At 44.1% G+C, this 19832-nt stretch overlaps 1 protein-coding gene and 1 long non-coding RNA gene across 3 annotated transcripts in view; both read right to left on the bottom strand.

Annotated features, from left to right (window-relative positions):
- The window catches only part of Sik3 (SIK family kinase 3), a 210170-nt gene that overhangs the window by 110272 nt on the left and 80066 nt on the right, over positions 1 to 19832 (bottom strand). The gene's annotated exons all lie outside the window — the stretch shown is intronic.
- The window catches only part of LOC120094333 (uncharacterized), a 108244-nt gene that overhangs the window by 8671 nt on the left and 79741 nt on the right, over positions 1 to 19832 (bottom strand). Inside the window, exon 2 of the long non-coding RNA XR_005488642.2 lies at positions 1 to 19832. This exon is cut by the window's left edge and continues 8671 nt beyond it; it is cut by the window's right edge and continues 55586 nt beyond it. This is a non-coding gene — a long non-coding RNA (uncharacterized LOC120094333).

Raw genomic sequence — 19832 nt, 5'->3', positions numbered from 1 at the left:
CTACGGAAGGATGATACATAAAGAAAAAAATTCAGATTTACTGGAGGGCTTTATGTGCATAGATCTTCAGAATGCTAAAAGTTATGGCTATAAATCACCCTATTCCTAGAGGGACAACAGCCAAACTCATACCCCACAAGAGAACTGGAGGCCATGGCTACTAGCTGGCACAGGCAGGAAGCAACAGAACAGGCCCTCAGTGTTCTTCACCTCATGCAACCTGACCTTTCCCGCTTAGCCTGCTAAATATCACAGTGGTCCACATATAAGCAAATTCCCAACTGCAATTTACCCACAGAAAGCATGCACTCCTGTCTGCAGCCCAACAGAACTTGGCAGATGTTAGAATTTGCTACATAAAAACTCTGGGGCCCAGATCAGAAAGCACAGCAAGGCAGGCAGTTGGTGATGGGGGAAAGTGCATACTGATCTTAGGATATGTACAGTTTCAAAAATGTGTGCTGTGCGGCCAAAGGTGGGGGGGGGAGGATCAAACAGGGGACACGTGTCACACAAATCACAAGGCAGGCTGTCCAATCTTCTGAGATCATTCTTCACTGTATACCAACAACATTCCAGGGCCATAATGTAATCTGTGGTTTCCTCTCAGGATTTTAGAAGTTATTAGCTTTGGACACAAAACTTAAGAAAGCTCTAGCTTGTCATACTCTCCAGCCTTGGACCTCTGTGTGCAGACTCCCGAGCACCGGGGCTACTCTCTCCAAAAGGAGCCTACAAAACGTCTCAGCTACTCTCCATCTTTCCCCACAGCAAAACTTTCAACATATCTTTGGTAGAGAATGCCCACAGTTTGTATCACTGTACCAGTGAAACTCATCTCTACTTTACTTCCTGTCATACCTAACCATCTTTTCTCTGTTTTATGTGTCTGGGTGCTTCACCTGCACACGTCTATATGTCACATGGAAGCCTGGTGCCCAATAAGGCCAAAAAAGAGCATCAGGTCCCCTGCACTAGGGTAACAAAACAGAGAGTTCTGAGCTGCCCCTGGAAAAGCGGACAGAGCTCTGAACCTCTGAGTCATCCCTCTAGCTCTGTTTATTTTCTTTATGCTGTAAACAAGATGATAGACAAGCCAGGGGTGGTGGTGTACCTGGGAGTATAGGCAAGAGGGTCCTAGGTTCAAGGTCATCCTTAGCTACACAGTAACTTAGGGGGTCATCCTAGACTACACAGTAAATTTCAGGCCAAGCCAGAGCTGCATAGTGAGATCCTGTTTCAAATTAGAAAGAAAGAAAGAAAGAAAGAAAGAAAGAAAGAAAGAAAGAAAGAAAGAAAGAAAGAAAGAGAGAGAGAGGAAGGAAGGAAGGAAGAAAGAGAGAGAGAGAGAGAGAGAGAGAGAGAGAGAGAGAAAGGAAGGAAGGAAGGAAGAAAGAAAGAAAGAAAGAAAGAAAGAAAGAAAGAAAGAAAGGAAAGAGAGAGAGATGGATGGATGGATGGATGGATGGAAGGAAGGAAGGAAGGGAGGAAAAGAGGAAAGAAAGAAAAGAAAAAACTTAAAGTCTATGGAACATTTACCTTAGTAAGACACTGCCAACTTTAAAGGGGTAAGCCCAGGAGAGCCAGCCACAGCCCACTGTATAGTTCAGGTAGCCTGACCCTAACCCACAAGTGGTAACACAGCTCCCTCATAGGTAATTCAGCATTCAGGTAAGTCAAGCACAGCCGAGGAATTAATAGATCTCATTAGTGCAGTTAAGTTGTCAATCAACAAGATGTCTGATGTCTATCAGGACATAAGGATGTTGGCCAGTGCTCACTGTAACTCCATCTGCTACACAAACATTTCTTAGAATATGCCACCCAATCGGGAAACTAAGTCTAAATTCATGACACTAAGAACCCTTTTTTCTCAAGTTCATGTTTATTGAGGTCAGTAGTAAACAAAGCCACTATTTATACACATATTATAGCACAGTCCTGGTCGGCAAATAGAAGTCCAGATAAAAAGGTTATACCTTCCTCTCAACAGAAACTGAACAACATACTAGCAGGAACCCCATATGCAATCTAGTAACCCATATGCAAGTGTTAGGGGGAAAACATCACCCTACATACAGTCCAGTGCCTGTGAAACTATATATGTGTATATGTATGTCTCCTCTCCCCACTTGTTGCCATTTTTAAACATACATTGTAAATTTCCCCTTTGCAATGGCCAGGCAGGCAGTGTCAGTGGCACTCATTGGGCAGGAAGAGAAAAGGGCCCCAGACCTGAGCTAAGACAATGACACTGGAATCCCAACCATGAGGGCTGTGTCCTCTCAAAGGTTGCTGTGGAACTGAACATGTAAATGCCTGCACAGTCGTCACATGGTCTGTACTTGCTGCTCCCCGGTGCCAACACCATCACCGCCATTCTACCCCCCACCTCTATCCATCCCTACCCTGTTTTCTGGAAATTCCGAGGTTTGCCACTTCTGTTTGCTTGTTTGATTGATTTGAGATAAAGTCTTTCTAACTAGCTCTGACTGGCTCGAAACACACGGCAATCTCCCTGCCTCAGCTGCTACTGCACCAGTTCTTAACATTCTTGAGCCACCTAGCCAACCTGAGGCCTCTAACTTTCGAAGACGACCAAGCTTTGTACCCGAGACTGAAAATCTCCAGCAGGGATTCTGTGCACGTCCCTGTCTCGGTGTGAGTTCGTGAATACTGATATTCATCTTGTCTCTTCAACCTGAGCAGTGGGTGTTTCCTCCCTCCTCAGGCACGGGATAAGTGCCCTCTAAGAATCAGTAATAAATGTCCTCTAGGAATCAGTCACAAGCCATTGTCACAAGCTACTGCCATCCTCCTCAAATGGGACAGCAATTTCCCAAGTCCGTTACAGAGGAAGTCAGGAGCTCCCATTTTGAGCAGGTGACTACCAACATTCATCCAAGTACAGAGTGTAGCTACTGGTTTTAACTCGATTTCTCTTCTCTTCAAGCTCAAAAATCTACTTACCTTGCACGAAAACTTCTCAAAGGCAAATGACTGCCAGATGACCAGATGATGGGCAGTTGTTTTTTGACTGCCACTTAAAATCCACAGAAACAAAGGACAACGGCAGGTGACAGTGAGGGGAAGGGAGGACAGAACTGTTTGATGGGAGGACAGTTTCTGTTTTGCAAGATGAGAGAAGTTCTGGACTTGACTGCATTACACTTTGAAGTATACACTTAAACAAGGTTCAGATCAGACCAGCAGGAGAACTCAAACAGGTAAAAATGTCTGCCGCCAAGTCCGACCACCAGAGTTCACTCCCTGGAACCCAAAGTGGGGAAGGAGACAGCCGACTTAAGTTCCTGTCTATGCAGCAGGCCCTTTTCCTGTGGTAGCTTCCATCTTCCCAGCCACCCTGGACTTACCCATTGGGATTTATTCACACAGACACCTATGTACTTGTCCTATGTCTTTATAGGAAGCAGCCCATTGTGGATGTGCACGGTCAGGGTTATGACTGAGCTTGTCAAACAGAACGAGCACAGCATCTGCCAGGCGCACCCAGCAGAAGTAAACAGAGAGACTCCTGCAGCAGCACCACACTGCGTTCTTCCTCGGGCAGAGGTCTGCAGAGTAAACACTGACGAGCAGCCTCTCAGTATTTCTAACGATGCTCACCAAACAAAACCACTGCTGTAGGAAAAACATGGCTGGACATGCAAATATTTATAAAAACTATGGTTTGGATAAAGATCATGTATTTTTAGGAGAGAAAATATGCAATCAAACTAGCACAGCAATAGACTAAAGGCAGGGAGGAGATCCTTGTAACCATCTCATCCTAAGCAAGAATCTGAACTTTAGAGTATGATTATTAAAATGTTAAAAACCTGTTCTGTTACTGAAGATGTCAAAGACTCACCATATAGTGATTATCAATGTATCAACAGATGTTCAGCTATACTCATAGAACTCATCTGTGGCTTAGGTGGGGCACTTTTCACTAAACTTCTAGAATGCATTAAAAATATTACCTCAACATAGAGCCAGGAAATATTCAAACCAGAAAGTTTCTTGGAAATAACTTTCTTAGCAATAATCGCGCCTCGGATAAACCTCATTGGAAATAACTTTCTTAAATAGGGTGTCATTACTTCAAGGATGACATGAACCATGAGACTAGAGCAGTAAAGGCATCAACCAAACCTGGTTCAGAATAAATTATGAAATCCACCACACACAAAAAATTAGTAAATCTCAATATACAACCATTAATGTAGAAGGTAATATGGATGGTAATTTTAAAAAGAAAATATTCGGAATAGCCAGAAACTATCAGAAGTGGGGGGAAGGAGGGATCATTAAAAAATGAGGAAAGGTGAGGTTTACTGTTACACATCTGTGATTCTAGCACTCAAGGGACCAAGGCAGGAGGTTATGAGAGTGAGGCCCCTCTGGGTTACAAAGCTAGATCTTTTCTCAAATTGTCATCAGTATAAAATAATGTCAGATGCTAAATAACAATAAAAATTTAAAGGTTATGCATTAGGTACAGAAACGGCATTTCAGGCCAGGATAGGAGCTGGGACAGAGACAAAGGAGACAAGAAGTCGAATAAGGGACTGGATTTTTACTTCTGCCTGGCTGTGACTAAAATGACTGAGAGAATGCTGTAAGGAAGGCAGGCTAAGCTGCTTGTCACCATCTTTGGGCAGCATGGTGCCGGGAGCAAAGGGCAGAGAGAGGAGGCTCTTCATCTCGTGGTGAACAGCAGAGGCCTGGGGACCTCACCCTTCAAAGGCACTCCTGGTGTAACCACCTCCCTAAAAACATGCCAGCTGGGAACTCAATGAAGGAGCCTATGGTGGGGCCTTCCAGAAATGAACAGACTTTTGCTTGGCACCCCCTTTCCTCGATACTAGAAATGCTTCCATAGACACAATGAATTTCAAAACCATTTGTCTATTTATTTTGTGTGTGTGTGAGCATGTGCATGTGACACAGAGAAAGTATAGAGGTCAAAAGACAAATCTGTCCTCTCCTTCCATCATGTGGGTTCGAGGGATCAAACTCTGGTGCTCAGGCTTGGTAGCAGGTGCCATCTGGCTGGCTTGACATAATTTAAAAAAACAGAAGTATCAGTAAAAGTCTCGAGTAACCAGATGGATGGATGGATGGATGGATGGATGGATGGATGGATGGATGGACAGAAAGACAGATAACAGATAATTTCAGATTGACTTTGCTCCAAATTGTCTACACTTTTTAATTTGGAAAAGAGAAGAACCGAGAAGCCAGCTTTAGCAGTTCAGGCCCGTAATCTTAGCCCCTGAGAGGTAGAGGGAGGAGGACCAGAGTTCAGCTATACATCTGAGCTTAAGGCTGGCACAGGTCACGTGAGAAACCTGTGGGGTGGTGCTAGGGAAGCAGGGGATAGAGAAGAAGGGATAGAGAAGAGAGAAGAGAGCCATAGGGAAAAGGGAGGGAAGAGTGGGGGCAGAGGGAGAAAGAGGGAGAGAACACAGACTCTTTATGATTAGCGTTCCATTATAACTGACCTACATAAATAAGGATAGGTTTCTAAGACTCTGAATGTGGTTTCTCTTCTGTCCTATACTCCCGAGTGGCAGACAGAAGCAGGCATTTAAGAAAACATGTCTATTCCTTTGGTTAATTCTAAAGCAGCAGCAGAAGGAGGAAAATTGCTCAAGGAAGGTGGAGATGGAGTGGGAGAGGGGCTGGACAGACGTCAGCAGACGCCGGGGGAGGCCACGTTGCCTAAGAAACCAAACAGGGCAGAATAAGAGGAAAAATCATTAGCTGGGAAACCTGCAATGCTTTTGAGGCGCACACTGCACTCCCTCAACCTGGAAGACATGACAAGGAGACCAATTGTCACCACCAACAAAGGGCATACTGACAGCCAACAACTGCTCCCTCTAAACTTCAGCACAGACATGAAAATCGGTGTGGCCATGGGCAAACCACAAATCCAGGATTGATCTCTGACAGCATAAACACAGAATTTGCACATGAGCTTGGCGGTTGACTTTCTGTAGACAGCCCTTGTCTGCTGAGAATTTAAACAGAAACAATAACATGTTTAACAATATAAATATAAAAACCATTCTTGTTTATAATATGATCTACAAAGCAATAAAACCTTTAAGGGAAGGGAATGCTATCTTTCCTAAATAAATTATCCACCATCTGTCAAAACGCGATGTACTTTGATAATGTTATACATTTGCTTGTTTGTAAAAATAAAATTAAAGGACAGGCCAGGTGTGGTGGTTTGTGCCCACAATACTGAGGCAGGAAGAATGTCAGGCCACCCTGAGATACAATGTCAGCGCTTGTCTTGAAAAATAGATATATAAATAAAAAAAAAACTAAAAATAACAAATGAGGAACATCATTTTGTTTAGTATGCACAGAGATAATCTTTTGATCCCCTACTGAGGCTTGATCATATGAAATAAACATAAAGAAAATGAGATAATCTCTTTAATACACGTGTAGTTTTATGATCAAGAAAATATGAGTAACTTCTGCAAATTTGTCCAAAACCAGTGATATAAAAAGGAACAAGTCAAACGGGACAGAAACCATGGTGTTCCTCCACCCTTGTCAGAGAAAGACTAAACAAGGTGTCAGCTCTGCTCCTGATGAAGTTAAGGGAAGTATGCAAACAAAACGGCAGCCTCTCTGGCCGGTACCAGAGCCACCAAGCAACTTTATAACTATCCGAAGTGACCATGCTAAGGAAACCAGATTCTGCGGAAGTGGTCGGTAGCCACTGTTACTAAGCTGCCTCTTGAGAATTCTTCCATACTCAGCCTTTGGTGCTGTGTGCTTGACTGTGGGCACACAGTCCAGCAATAGGCAAAGGTTTGCTGAACAAAACACCGATTAGAGCTTCAGCCAGCTCATCTGGGCTGTAATGGGCAAGCAGTCTCTGGCTGGACAAACCAGACAGTGGCGAGCAGAAGACACTGACCACCAGACTGATTTGTGTGTGGTTTTTATTCACTCAACAAACTCCACAGGCTCTGACTGCAACCCCACACCAGTGCATTGCTTACAGAGACACACACACCTCAGAGAAGAGGGAGGATATATTCTATTGAAAATGAACCACTTACTTACTAATTGTTTTGATTTAGAATAGGTTTAAGGGGTTGGAGAGGTGGCTCAGGAGTTTTGAGTTCTTCCTATTCTCGAGTGAGGCTGGTATTTGACTTCCAGGACACAGATGATGGCTCAGAACCATCCTAATTCAAGTTCCAGGGAGTCTGATGCCCTCTTTGACCTCCGTAAGCATCAGGCATGAAAATGGTGCACAGACATACATGCAGGCAAAATATTCGTGCATGTAAAATAAAACGAAGTTTTTTTAAAAAAAATTAGTTTAAGTTAGATCATTTGTACTCACACATCTATATTCAACTAGATAAAATATAAAATGACTAAAGTAAAATAAAAACAAAGGGGAAGTAATTAACCTAGGGAAAAGGAAGATATTGGTATATTAAAATGAGAAAAGGATCCTGCACTTTTTTCCCTTTTCCAGAAATGAACAAGGGGGGGGGGGGAGGTGTGGCAGGCTGTTTAGAGGGAATTTAGAAGAACAAAGACATCTTCCCAGTGATCAGAGCAGAAAGGCTGGGGTTTAAAGGGGTACAAGTAAACCAGGGATGGTGGAACATGCCTGTAGCCCTAGTACAGGAAGATGAGGCAGGAGGATTGCCTCAAGTTTGAGGCTAGTTTGACTTACATAACAAGTACCAAGTCAGACAGGGCCACATAGCCAGACGTTGTCCAAAAGGGAATGAAGGAAGGAAAGAAGGAAGGAGGGAGAGAGGGAGGGAGGGAGGGAGGGAAGGAGGGAGGGAGGGAGGAAGCAGACAACTACAAGCAAGCTCAAGCAGGGCTACAACATTCTCAGTCATGCAATTAACACTAGAGTGGAGCTACTGTCAGGTAGGGCCAGTCCTGGTTTTAGCATCTTCTGTCTCTACTGTAGACACACGTGTGTGCACGTGCACACACACACTTCACTTCAGCTCTGCTGCACCCCAACTCTAATTCTTCTAAACACACTGTAACGTGTGCTTCCTCCAGCTCAAAGCTGACCGGTACCAAACAGGTTTCTACCTCTACCGGCCCAAAGTGATCCAGATAAATGCTTGCTTTGCATGAATTTGAGGTTTAACACATCAGTATGTCTTATCACATCAGAAAGAGCATTTTGTAAGGCAAGCTAGCTCTCTTAAGCACTCAGTTGAAAAAATACACTTAAGCTGAAGAGGCAGTTGATAAAATGACCATTTTTCCATAGCCTGACAATCAATTTTTTGTGTGTAGCTGTGTCTATTCATGTGAGGTGGACAGTTGCATGTGCATATGTGGAAAACAGAGGACAGCCTGGGTGTCATTCCTCAGGCATCTTTTAACCTTATTTTTAAGATAGTACCTATCTCATTGGCCTAGAACTCACCAAATAGGGCAGGCTGGCTAGCCATCAAGCCCCAGGAATCCACCCACATCCATCTCTCCACAACTGGGATCACAAGTACACACCATTGCACTCCCTGCCCCTCAAAAAAACCATGGGTTCCAAGGTCCACCTCAGGTTCTCAAAGCCTTTAATCAACTGAACATCCAGCAGCCCTCAAGGAATATATTTTAAAAAGTCATCTCTTCGTTCTTTGCTGTAGTGGTGTCTTCCCCAAATCCCACAAACTGCCTATGGTTAACAGTACAAAATAAGGCAATTTAAGAATACCTTCGCCCTCACTTCCTGGAGTAGCCCACTTGCTAGGTCCACAGCACGATGTCCTCATATACACTGAGAGCTGAGCACCAAACCATCACTTAGGGATTTGGTGACGGTGGTTGTTGTGGTGGTGGTTGTTGTTGTTGCGATGTTTGGGACACAGTCTTGCTATACAGCCCCAAGTGGCCTCAGAGTTGTGCCGCTCTTCGCATCTCAGCTGGCTGCCAAGTACTTGGATTGCAGAAGGAAACCACCACATCTGGAGCTGAAGTATTTTTATAAAACTTTATTTAGTTTATGTGTATGAGTGTTTCACTTGAGTGTATGTCTGTGCACCATGTGGGTGCCTGGTGCTTGTGAGGGCCAGATGAGTGCTGGATGCCCAGACACTGGACTAACGGATGACTGTGAACCACCATGTAGGTGCTGGGAATCGAACCCAAGTCCTCTGCAAAAGTCTGAGTGCTCTTAACGACTGAGCTGTCTCCAGCATTGTGTTGCTTCCTTAAAGATTTTTGGATTGATTTATTTTATTATTTATGGGTATATATGCATGCCGTGTGTGTGTGTGTGTGTGTGTGTGTGTGTGTGTGTGTGTGTGTGTGTGTTGCCCTTGAGGTCAGAAGAGAGTTTCAGATCCCCGATGATGGAATTATAAACAACTGTGAGTGGTCATGTTGGTGCGGGGAGTTGAACCCAGGCCTCTGCAAGTAGACTTGACTGGAAATTCTCCAGTCCCAAGCCCTGTATTTTTTTAAACTATAAAGTAATATATCCATATTATAGAAAATTTACAAAGTCTACATCTTTTCAAAAGCACTGATTTTATCATTCATAACATGTAAGCCAGAGACTTTAGTCAGCAGTCCATCTGTAGCCTGGTTCAGAGTTTTCTTCCTAATTACCCCCAACCTCTTTCAACTAACTACACCACGGCAACATCATGTGCAGCACCTAGCCCTGACCTCTTCAAGATGTCTGTTCTTTCCCCTATGTATGTATCCACCCACACAAAACTGAAGCTATGCTGTCCACACATGCCATTACAGAGTGTGTTTTTTTACCACTCAGAACACATAGCTTAGCTCCCAAAGTCTTTAAACATCTCCCTGCAACATCATAAAAGCACCCGTGTTTAACGTTAACTATCCAAGCCTGCCTGTCTTCTTTCCCCTGTGCCCCTTCTCTAAAAATTGTTACAATAAAAATAAATATTCTTACACCTATATTCTTGTTTTGATGTATTTCAATTAGATAAAGTCTCAGAAATAAAACTAAGAATAAAGATGATAGGGGCTGGAGAGATAGCTCAATGGTTAAGAGCACTGACTGCTCTTCCAGAGGTCCTGAGTTCAATTCCCAGCAACCACATGGTGACTCACAACCATCTGTAATGAGATCTGATGCCCTCTCCTGGTGTGTCTGAGGACAGCGACAGTTTACTCATACATAAAATAAATAAGTAAATCTTTTAAAAAAAAAGAATAAAGATTGTAGTCTTTATGTTGGTGACACATTTTAAAACATCACTACTAAATTAATTTACATGAAAAATGCACCTTCCTGGGCCTGTCCACAAAGTAATTTCCTAGCACTGGAAATCTCCCTGCACTCTGAAAAAGAAAAGACCAAAGACAAGAAAACAAAAGTGGAAGCCAGCTATGGTAGCTAACAACTACACTCCCGGCGCACAGAAGGACTGGCATGGGTTCAAGACAAGCCTTGGCTGGCTACTTCGTCAAGCCAGAGCTACAGAGCTAAGTCCCTATACGCATTAATGTTATCTTTTTAAATACAAGTCATCCCTTTGTCAAATAAAACAGCAAAATGTGGCTATAACTGACATTTATTGGAATGATGTGCAAATCAGGTACATTATCTAATGTCAGTGTGTGTGGTAGGTATGCACCATATCTAAAAAGGTATATGTTGGATGTGTATTTTTTCACTGTTGCTAAAATTTTGTATCATACCACATCCGTCTCAATGGCCTAATCACAAATATGTACAGGCTTGCATAAAAACAGAAAGCCCATTGTGAGATCACATAGTCTGCTATCTTGTCCCAAACAATACTGGTGTTAAACAAGAGCATGGCAGATCAAGCTCCAGTAAAGAGGGCATATACAGGCACACCAACCACACCTTCTGATAAAGCCTGTTTGCTATTAGCTGTGGGTTATAAGTTTATAAGTCGGCTCAACCCACTTGGGGTTTGTTTTTTAACTACTCTAATACTTCACTTTCAAGATCCGTAAGTGCATTTTAATGCACAGCTCTGTTGTAGAGCCAAGAAATAAAAAAAAAAAAAAAAAATAGGAGACTATCAACTTTCCTTAATGCTGTGAGAGCACTAAGACATTAATGATGAAGCATTGTATTAAAGTGACATGCCATATAAAAGTAATATCCGATGCCATTAAGTTACAACTGATTCTTCTCTTGTTCCTTCCCCCAGCCAACCTAGAAGACGAGCAGCTTTCAGGCTTAAGACTTGTTCTTCCCTACTTGCCCAACTCCTTCAGATATTGCTAAAGCCAGCTCCAAAATGACTGCCTGGTTCTTAATGAAAGCATTCCTTAATGTGCTCACTAACACTAGCTAGATAGCTGGGGGCAGATAACCAACTCAGTGAGCTCAGTGGTCAGAAACCAAGTTATGGTAACATGAGGAAACCACAAGAGGTTGCTTAGCACCAGTTTCCAAAAGCATGCCATGAAGAAAGCTAGTCACCTTCTCCGGAGAACCACAAAACAGTGCCCACTGACTTCAACACAGTTCAAGTAAACCAGGCCCTAACTATGTATGGGATTGCTGTGTCTCTCTTCTGGAGTTCTACCTGGAGTCGGAGAGGGTAGAACCTTTCTCCCCTCTGATGTTCATGACATTCAACTATACTACTATGCAGATCTGTGTCCTAACCAGTAACGTCCAGGTCGTCATTCTATGTCTAAGGAGTGATGTGTAACTGGCCGTGTCTTCCCATCCTAACTACGGCCTTCTTCCTAGAAATGTCTAGTGCATAACTGACCTTACTGCTGAGACTTCACCTTCATTTCCATGGGCTGTTCCAGTCCTGTTCCTACATTAATATTGATTCCCAGATTAATCAAAACCTCAGCTCTGATCACTAATTTTTCCTATCCCTTGGATTTCTCAAGCCCCATCCTTTAACTCAAGCCCCTATCTCTTTAACTCTTTTCTCTGTACAAATTATACCAGATATGTTGTCATAGTTCAACAGTGGTAACTCTTGCCTCACACAATGATAAAGACCAGGACCAGTGAGTCAGTGAACAAGGCTGATGACTTGTGTGTGTTCAAACCCCAGAGTCCATGGTAGAAAGAACTGAATCCTGAAAATTGTCCTCTGACCTCCACATATGTGCTCTGGTATACATTCACGTGTGTGTGTGTGTGTGTGTGTGTGTGTGTGTGTGTGTGTACACATACATGAATAAACACACACAGCTATTTTTTAAATATAAATATTTTATTAATTTAAATAATGATGAACATTAAGTATTCAAAACAATGTTAATTCTTTAATTATTCACTGTTTGCTCGTCCATGCACCTCATCTTTCTCTAGATGGGAATTCTATCCGGTAAATCTCCTCATCCTCACCAGAACCTTCCATACACTCTTCTCAATATTTCATTCATTATTTTTATATGTATATGAATGTGCTTGCATGATTTATGTGTGCCATTTGCATGCAGGAGCCCTGCAGAGGCCAGAGGTGATGCCAGGCCCCCTGGAACAGGAGCTACAGTTGCTTGTGAGCTGCCATGTGGGTGCTGGCAACCAAACCTAAACCTCTGCAAGAGCAGGAAGCGCTCTTAACCACTGAGCCATCTCTAGCAGCCAGAGTCCAGCCCACCTCCTTCTTTAACGTTTCTGTATCTCCTAAGAGCCAAGTCTCTAAGAGTGGTTTAGTTCCAGCCTTACCTAAGGTCCCCTCATCCTCTGGAATCTGACTTCCTCTGCGATGTTCATAACACAGACTCCAGCAGACACTCATCCACTCCCACCACGAGACTCTCCAGCAGTACCTGATGGCACACCAGGACCACTCTCCTCTTCCTGCTGCCCCCACAAAGCCTTCTCTTGTCACTGGGGAGCCTCCTTATTACCCACAGTTAGGACAGGGTTCATGGATGGTCTGATATGTTCTCCACAAGGTTAAACACTTCGCTTTCTGACTCCTTTATAAGGTAACACAGCCCACAGTCTCACCCTCTCGCCTGTCCTTTCCTCCACAATCTAGCCACACAAGAACAGCAGGGTTTCCCTTTACCTCCTCGGGCCATGCTCAGAAACAGCTGTCTCAACTCCCCAACCTCACCCTCCCATCCTACACAACTGTGCAGTCACTTCTCCCTCTCTTTCTTTCCTAAAAGGGTTCTCTTGCTATCTGGATTGAGACCTATGAGCTGTCTGAGTGCACTTACAATGGGAACTGCCTAGGCCTGTCAAGTCTGTGAGGTCCCTGAAGCCAGTGACTATCTTTGTGAGCCTGAGAAACCAAGGCATAAACTCCAAGCCTCACGAATATGACAAACTTAATATACTTTTCAAATTAATGAGTCAAGTATATTCTTTCCTAATATCCGAGTATAATGCCCATTGCTAAAGTCCTGGGGGAGGGGAACCCAGGCAGACACAATGCAAGGTGAGTGCTTCATCTCTGACCTATAGCTGTAGCCCAGGTTTCAATGATTTCAATGGTCTCCAAACAGTGAGTCTCCTAATGAATCTAACAGTCTCTGTACCTAACCCTCCAACGTCACATTTATTAGAACAAAGCTTAAAAGCTTAATAAGGACAAACTTGACTATTTCCTTTCTGAAAGGGTAGTTGAAGCCTGAAACAAGGCTACATATGCATAACATGAGGGGCTGAGTTCAGTTCCCCAGTGCCCATGTAAAGGCCGGGTGAGGCAGTGACAAACAAATGTAGTGGCGTGCACTCATGGAGACAGGCCTCAAAGCCTGGCCAGTCTGATTTACAAAGCCAAGAACGAGAAGCAATGGGGGAAAACATCCGGCCTCCATGTGCCACTGTCCTACTGTCTACAGGAACAGATCCCATACTCATTAGAGGATACAGTCTCCACCATCGCTATGCGATCTCTCCCTGGCCTGCTGTGAGGCCCTCTTCTGATGCGCCCTTGCACTGTCCCTGTGCTTTGGCCTTTTTACAGTTCCTCAAAGTTGTCAACCTTTATAAAACTGTCTTTGTATTGACTCTAAGTTCCCTCTTTTTTAAGTCTGTCTTAACATTAGCATAACTTTCAGAAAATTTCTATGCTCTACAAGACATTGCTCTTCACTTGAAAACATGAAATAAAGTACTATAGTCCATTCTTAATAACTTTGCCAAGTAAAAGCTACGGATTTCCACAAGTACACGACCCTTCACCCCTGACAAGAGCATCATCTGCTCATGAGAACTGCATTTCACTCCAGCCATGGCTGAGTTCCTTCTTTTAAAGCAGCATTCTAGAAAAGAACGCTCACTTCCTGATACTGGCTTCATGGGGAACATACTTTAAGCTAAGAGTATCGAGCAGTTCTTCCATGGAGAGCATGTAGGAGGTGCGCCTGTCACCTGACCACATCTTCCATGTGAAAATTTAGCAGAATTCTGTGTCCCCACATGAACTCCGTTGTGAAATGAGGCAGAAGCTGTATTTCCCCCTGAGATCCAAAACGTACCCACCTTGGAGGTGGCCCAGCCTGGTAGAGTGTGACCAGACTGCTGGCAGCCAGTGTTCATCTACTTTAAGCATCCATGGTTGTCACATAAAGGCTCCCTTTGTAATTCATAGTGAAATCACCACCACCAGGAGCAAGAAAATGCACTGGGCAAGGGAGGCCTCTACCGATCACCCCACAGCTCCTTTCCTGCACACTGCTCCCTGTGTACGGAGTCTCTTAGGACGAGAAGTTCCCACTGACTTTATCAGGAAGATGACTCTGGTGAGCAGGAACATAAAAGCAAGTCTTGACTTGAGGCAAATGAGTTTGGAACTCAAGATCTACCACTTACAGATTTTACATAATATACCGTAAACACCGTTCCCTTGAATGTAAAATGGAGGGTCATAAAATGAGCTAAAAATAGGTCTGTGGGTTTCTCTCAGGATTAAATAAATAAAATATTCAAAGTAATGATGGACACGTGGCACAGTTTTCCCACCTCTGTTGTTGCTATTTTGTTTACTTTATGTAGGACCAGTCTCAAAGCCACACAGAAACAGATAGCACTCATTAGGTATTAAAGCCAGGGATGTATCCACTTGTAACCTAATATGTACGTGAGGAGAACAGAAGGTTTCTCACTTTGGAGGCAGAGCATGGCAGAAACGTATGCTTTAAGAGAAAACAATGATCCTTGAGCTGGCTTAGAAGGTAAAGGCCCCTGAAGGCAAGTCTAAAAACCTGAGTTCGATTCCTGGGACCCACGTGGTGGGAAAGAGCGGACTTCTGCAAGCTGTCTTCTCACTTCTACCTGTACATCTTGGCGGCAGCAACACACACACACACACACACACACACACACACACACACAACTTTTTTTTAATTTCATGGAAATGTTGAAAGTTGTAAGTTCTGATCACCTCTGCCACCACCACTTCCATGGGTCCAGAAACTGAATAAACAGCGAGAGAATCCGCTGCTAGTGTACAGGCCGGCAGCAGAACGCCACCGTGAGGGGCACATTAACAACCTCCAAGAAGGAGGCTCACCCTAAGTTTTAACAAGTGAGATCACTGATCTGCCGTGAGGAACAGACACTGAGAAGAGTCACTAACTGTCTGAACTCTGGAAAACACTGGGGGAAACATAGTTTGCAATGAATGCTTGCAACAGTGTAACAGAAACCCTTCAAAAATAGACGCTAAAGAATTCACATTTCTTCAGGAAATGGAGCATCCAGAAACGCTGAGCCAGAAGCAAACCCCTGTGAAAAGTCTCCTGGTGTTCTGGTACCTCATCCCCTACTACATCTACATGCACAGACTTCCGGAATTGTGTTTCCTCTCCTCCGTTAGCGTGACAGTGCTGAGAAGCGGGAAGGACTGGAGTTCTCTGGCCAGCCCTTTCCTCCCACTGAGCCATCTCCCATCCTGCAGCCGCAGCAGTGGCAGCAGCCTCTGGGTTCAGATTCCATCTGCTATAAGACAATGATAAGGGAAATCACAGGCACATCAGGGTCCAACTCTGCTTCTCACCTCTGCTTAGGAGAACTACCAGAGTTGTGGGAGGGCTTCTCCTTGCCTGTCAACAATCTGATTCAGGCTAACTGCTCCAGCTCCCACCGCTTCTCCTCCAGGATCCCACCACTGGCAAACTTGAGCAACAGGAAAGAACACAAGGATATGCAGCTGAGTTGTTTTTCTCTGTAATTATGGCAGTCCTCAAACTCGCTCTGTAGACCAGGCTAGCCTTGAAGCTAGAGATCGACCTGCCTTGGCCTCCAGAGTGCTGGGATTAAGGCATATGCCTTACAGAGGGCTTGTAGGTCAATTTAAAGCAGTTTTCTAGACAAAGCTCAATGTGACAGGGTTTGTGCCCAGGAAAGCCTGTTGGAGACACCTGGGTTAGCTGTACTCAAGCCCTTATCTGTCAATTCACTCAATATTTTTTTCCTACTAAATCTCTGAACTTAGTTTTTATTTTGTTTTCCTCCTGAGACAGGGTCTCATGTAACCCAACTCACTATGCTGCACAGAATGACCATGAGCTTCAAATCCTCTTGCCTCTACCTCCTCAGTGCTAGCATCACAAGTATGTGCTTCGAGGACTAGTTTGTATGCTCCAGGGGGTCCAGCCCAAGGCTTTGGGCATGCGAGATGAGCACACTCCACAGCGAGCATCCCCATCTCTGCTCCGCTGTTACTGTACATGCGGAGTGCAAAAACGGCCTGAACAAAGTGCTCAGGGAAGAAACCACATTTCAGCTGAGACTTCCTGCAGCTCCGTTTTACTGAAGGCATACGATACACCCAGTACTGTCAAATCCTCAGATGTGTTGTCCCAACCCTGTAAGTAGCAATTATTGTAAGCATCCTTCTATAGGTAAGAAAGCCGAGCACATATGGATGCAGAAACTACCTAAGGTTGGTGTCTTAATTAGGTTACTATCCCTGTAATGAAACCCCATGACCAACAGTTCCATTTAACAGTTCATCAACTAAAGCGCTGAGGGCAGGGACTCAAATGGGGCAGGGACCTGGAGGCAGAAGCTGAGGCAGGAGGCACGGAGGGGTGCTGCTTGCTCAGTCTGCTGTCTTACAGAAGCCAGGGCCACTATCCCAGGGATGGCACCGTCCACAATGGGTGGGGCCCACCCGCATCAATCACTAATTAAGAATACACCCCCCAGGCTTGACTACAGCCTGATCTTATGCAGGCATTTTCTCATTTGAGGCTCCCTCCTCCTGATGACTCTAGCTTGTGTCAAGCTGACATAAAACTAGCCAATACAGCAGGTCACGCAGCTAGTAAATGACTTATCTAGACTGAATTCAAGCTGATCCCAGACCTATGAAAGCTACCTAGAAGAAGAAAAAATATGAAATAATTTTTTAAAATCACTAGAAAGACAGCCCATCCGGTAACATCTTCCAAATGTTCATCTGCTAAGATAACACTGGAGTCTCGTGACCTTCAGCAGTCAAGTCTAGAGAGGTTTCTAAACACCACGGTGTGCAAACTGCCTGTACCAACTCTCAACAAAGCTGTGATGGTCAGAGTGAGCAAGGCAGACCTCTGCTCTGCAGCAGATCCAGTTTTATAGCTCGTAGAACGAAGGCCAAAGGACGGTTCTTCATATTAACACACAATAGGCCTCAACAAAACACACCTGCACACATTTTATCTTGCTTTCTTCTGTTCAATTTGACTTCTGTGGATACATTCCTTGGCCAACAAACATAATGGCTGGTAGATTACCACAGTAAAAAAGGTCTCTTAGAAATTCTAACGCAACCCAGAAAGTATGGCGTTGGCAAAGCAAACCTTTCTACACCAGGCAGGGAAAGGCCAGGCCACAGCCCAAGCATAAGGTATATGGCCCCCAACGTCCGCACTCATGAGCCCGTGTCCTAAAGAACCATAACTCTGGTCTGTTCAAGTATGCAAACAAAAGGCTTAAGGTTACACAAGCTAAACCTGGTTGCTTGTGCACACCCAGCACTCAGGAGCGCAACACTTTTCATGACTAGCCTGGGCTACATAGTAAAGATTTAGTTTCCATTTTTCAAAAATAATTAGCTAAATCTTCAAGCATAAAAACCTGATGAAAACACTGACTGTCCTTGCATTAGGAAATTTGTTACTAAAACTCTTGGCATTAAGATTCTATTTTATGGGGTGCTGGAGAGATGGCTCAGCAGTTAAGAGCACTGACTGCTCTTCCAGAGGTCCTGAGTTCAATTCCCAGCAACCACATGGTGGCTCACAGCCATTTGTAATGGGATCTGATGCCCTCTTGTGTTGTGTCTGAAGACAGTGACAGGGTACTCACATACACAAGATAAATAAATAAATCTTTAAAAAATACAAGAAGAAGAAAATATTCTATTTTATTCCTGCTGCACACACATAATCCCAGCTTGTAAAATGAAGGCAGGAGGGTCATGAGGTTACGGTCATCCTTGCTGCACAGTAAACACAAGACTATCCTGGGTTACATGAAATCTGTCTCAAACATATAAATGAGCGAACCAACCAGGGGAAAAATCCTGTTTCCTACTCGAATTACTTCAGCAACCCTTTGCTCAAGCAAACAGGAGACCACCAGAGCAAGGTGAAACAGCCAGTTCATAGCATCCCAGAGTTTAAGTTCAAGAAACTGAGGGCAGGGGGTTGGGGATTTAGCTCAGTGGTAGAGCGCTTGCCTAGCAAGCACAAGGCCCTGGGTTCGGTCCCCAGCTCCGAAAAAAAAAAAAGGAAAAAAGAAAAAAAAAAAAAAAAAAGAAACTGAGGGCATTCTCATGGCAACAAGAGAATGAAGTACCTTGAACAGGGACACCATCACCCCCACCCCACCCCTTCCCCATCCAGAAATCACGACCACAGAGTATGTGTAGATGAGCTGAGATTCCAGTAGCCTATTGAACCACAGAGAGAATGGGTGCTGGGGGTCACCTAATCCTGCTTTTACCAACTGTCACAGCCCCAAAACGATTTCAAAGAACACCTACAACCACCTAGAGAAGGCTGTAACTGATGCCAGTGAGCTCTGCTTCCTATAGTGTTTGACAGCATCTCTTAGAAATCAACTGCTAGGGAATTCATGGCTTACAATGTTTCTCCTTGGTGTCTCATAAAATTTGACTTTTCAATTTCCATTTGTGTGTGATGTGCATGTGGTGTGCATACATATTCCAGGACAAATGGCACGTGTGCATGGGAGCCAGAGTATCATGTTCTGTGGCTCTCCACCTTATGATTTGAGACTAGGTCTCTCAGTGAATCTGCAGCTCATGATTGTCTAGACTAGGTGACCAGCAAGCCCAAGGATCCTCCTGTCTCTGCTCCCTCCACCTCCCCCACTTCCCCCCTAATCCCCCCCCCGACAATGAGATTAGAGGTGAGGATCACACTGTGGCTTTTTACAGGGTGCTGGAGACTGGAACTCAGGGCTTCATATTGTACATCGAGTAGGATACTGGTTGAGCCTTTTACCAGCGTTCTAGCTTTGCATTTTCTTGTCAGACCTCTTCCTGTGATCTTCCATCAAGGAGGGAATGCGTTTTCAAAGTAGGAATGTCTGTTGCAACTCTGACCTAATCCTTATATATTAATAGTAACAATAGCAGCCCTTATTATAAGTTATGAATAAAAAAATTAGGCATCAAATGATTCAGAAATGAACTGTAGGTTACACAGGACCATAAAGGAGCCCTAGGAGGGCCAGTACTGAATAATTCTTAAATAGAATCATGATTAGTTCAACAGGTGTGTATGTTTCGGGCTTTCAGCTTCAAGTCTGACCCACTTGGGTTGAATCTACCTATGCCATTTAGTAGCCCAAGTTTGGGTTTTAACCACTGTTAACTTACTCATCTCTAAAATGGAATAACATCTAC

This window comes from Rattus norvegicus, chromosome 8 (genome assembly GCF_036323735.1).
Source record: "Rattus norvegicus strain BN/NHsdMcwi chromosome 8, GRCr8, whole genome shotgun sequence".
Classification (NCBI taxonomy): Eukaryota; Metazoa; Chordata; class Mammalia; order Rodentia; family Muridae; genus Rattus; species Rattus norvegicus.
Note: the sequence above shows the minus strand (reverse complement) of the source record. Positions and strands in the feature narration are given on the sequence as shown.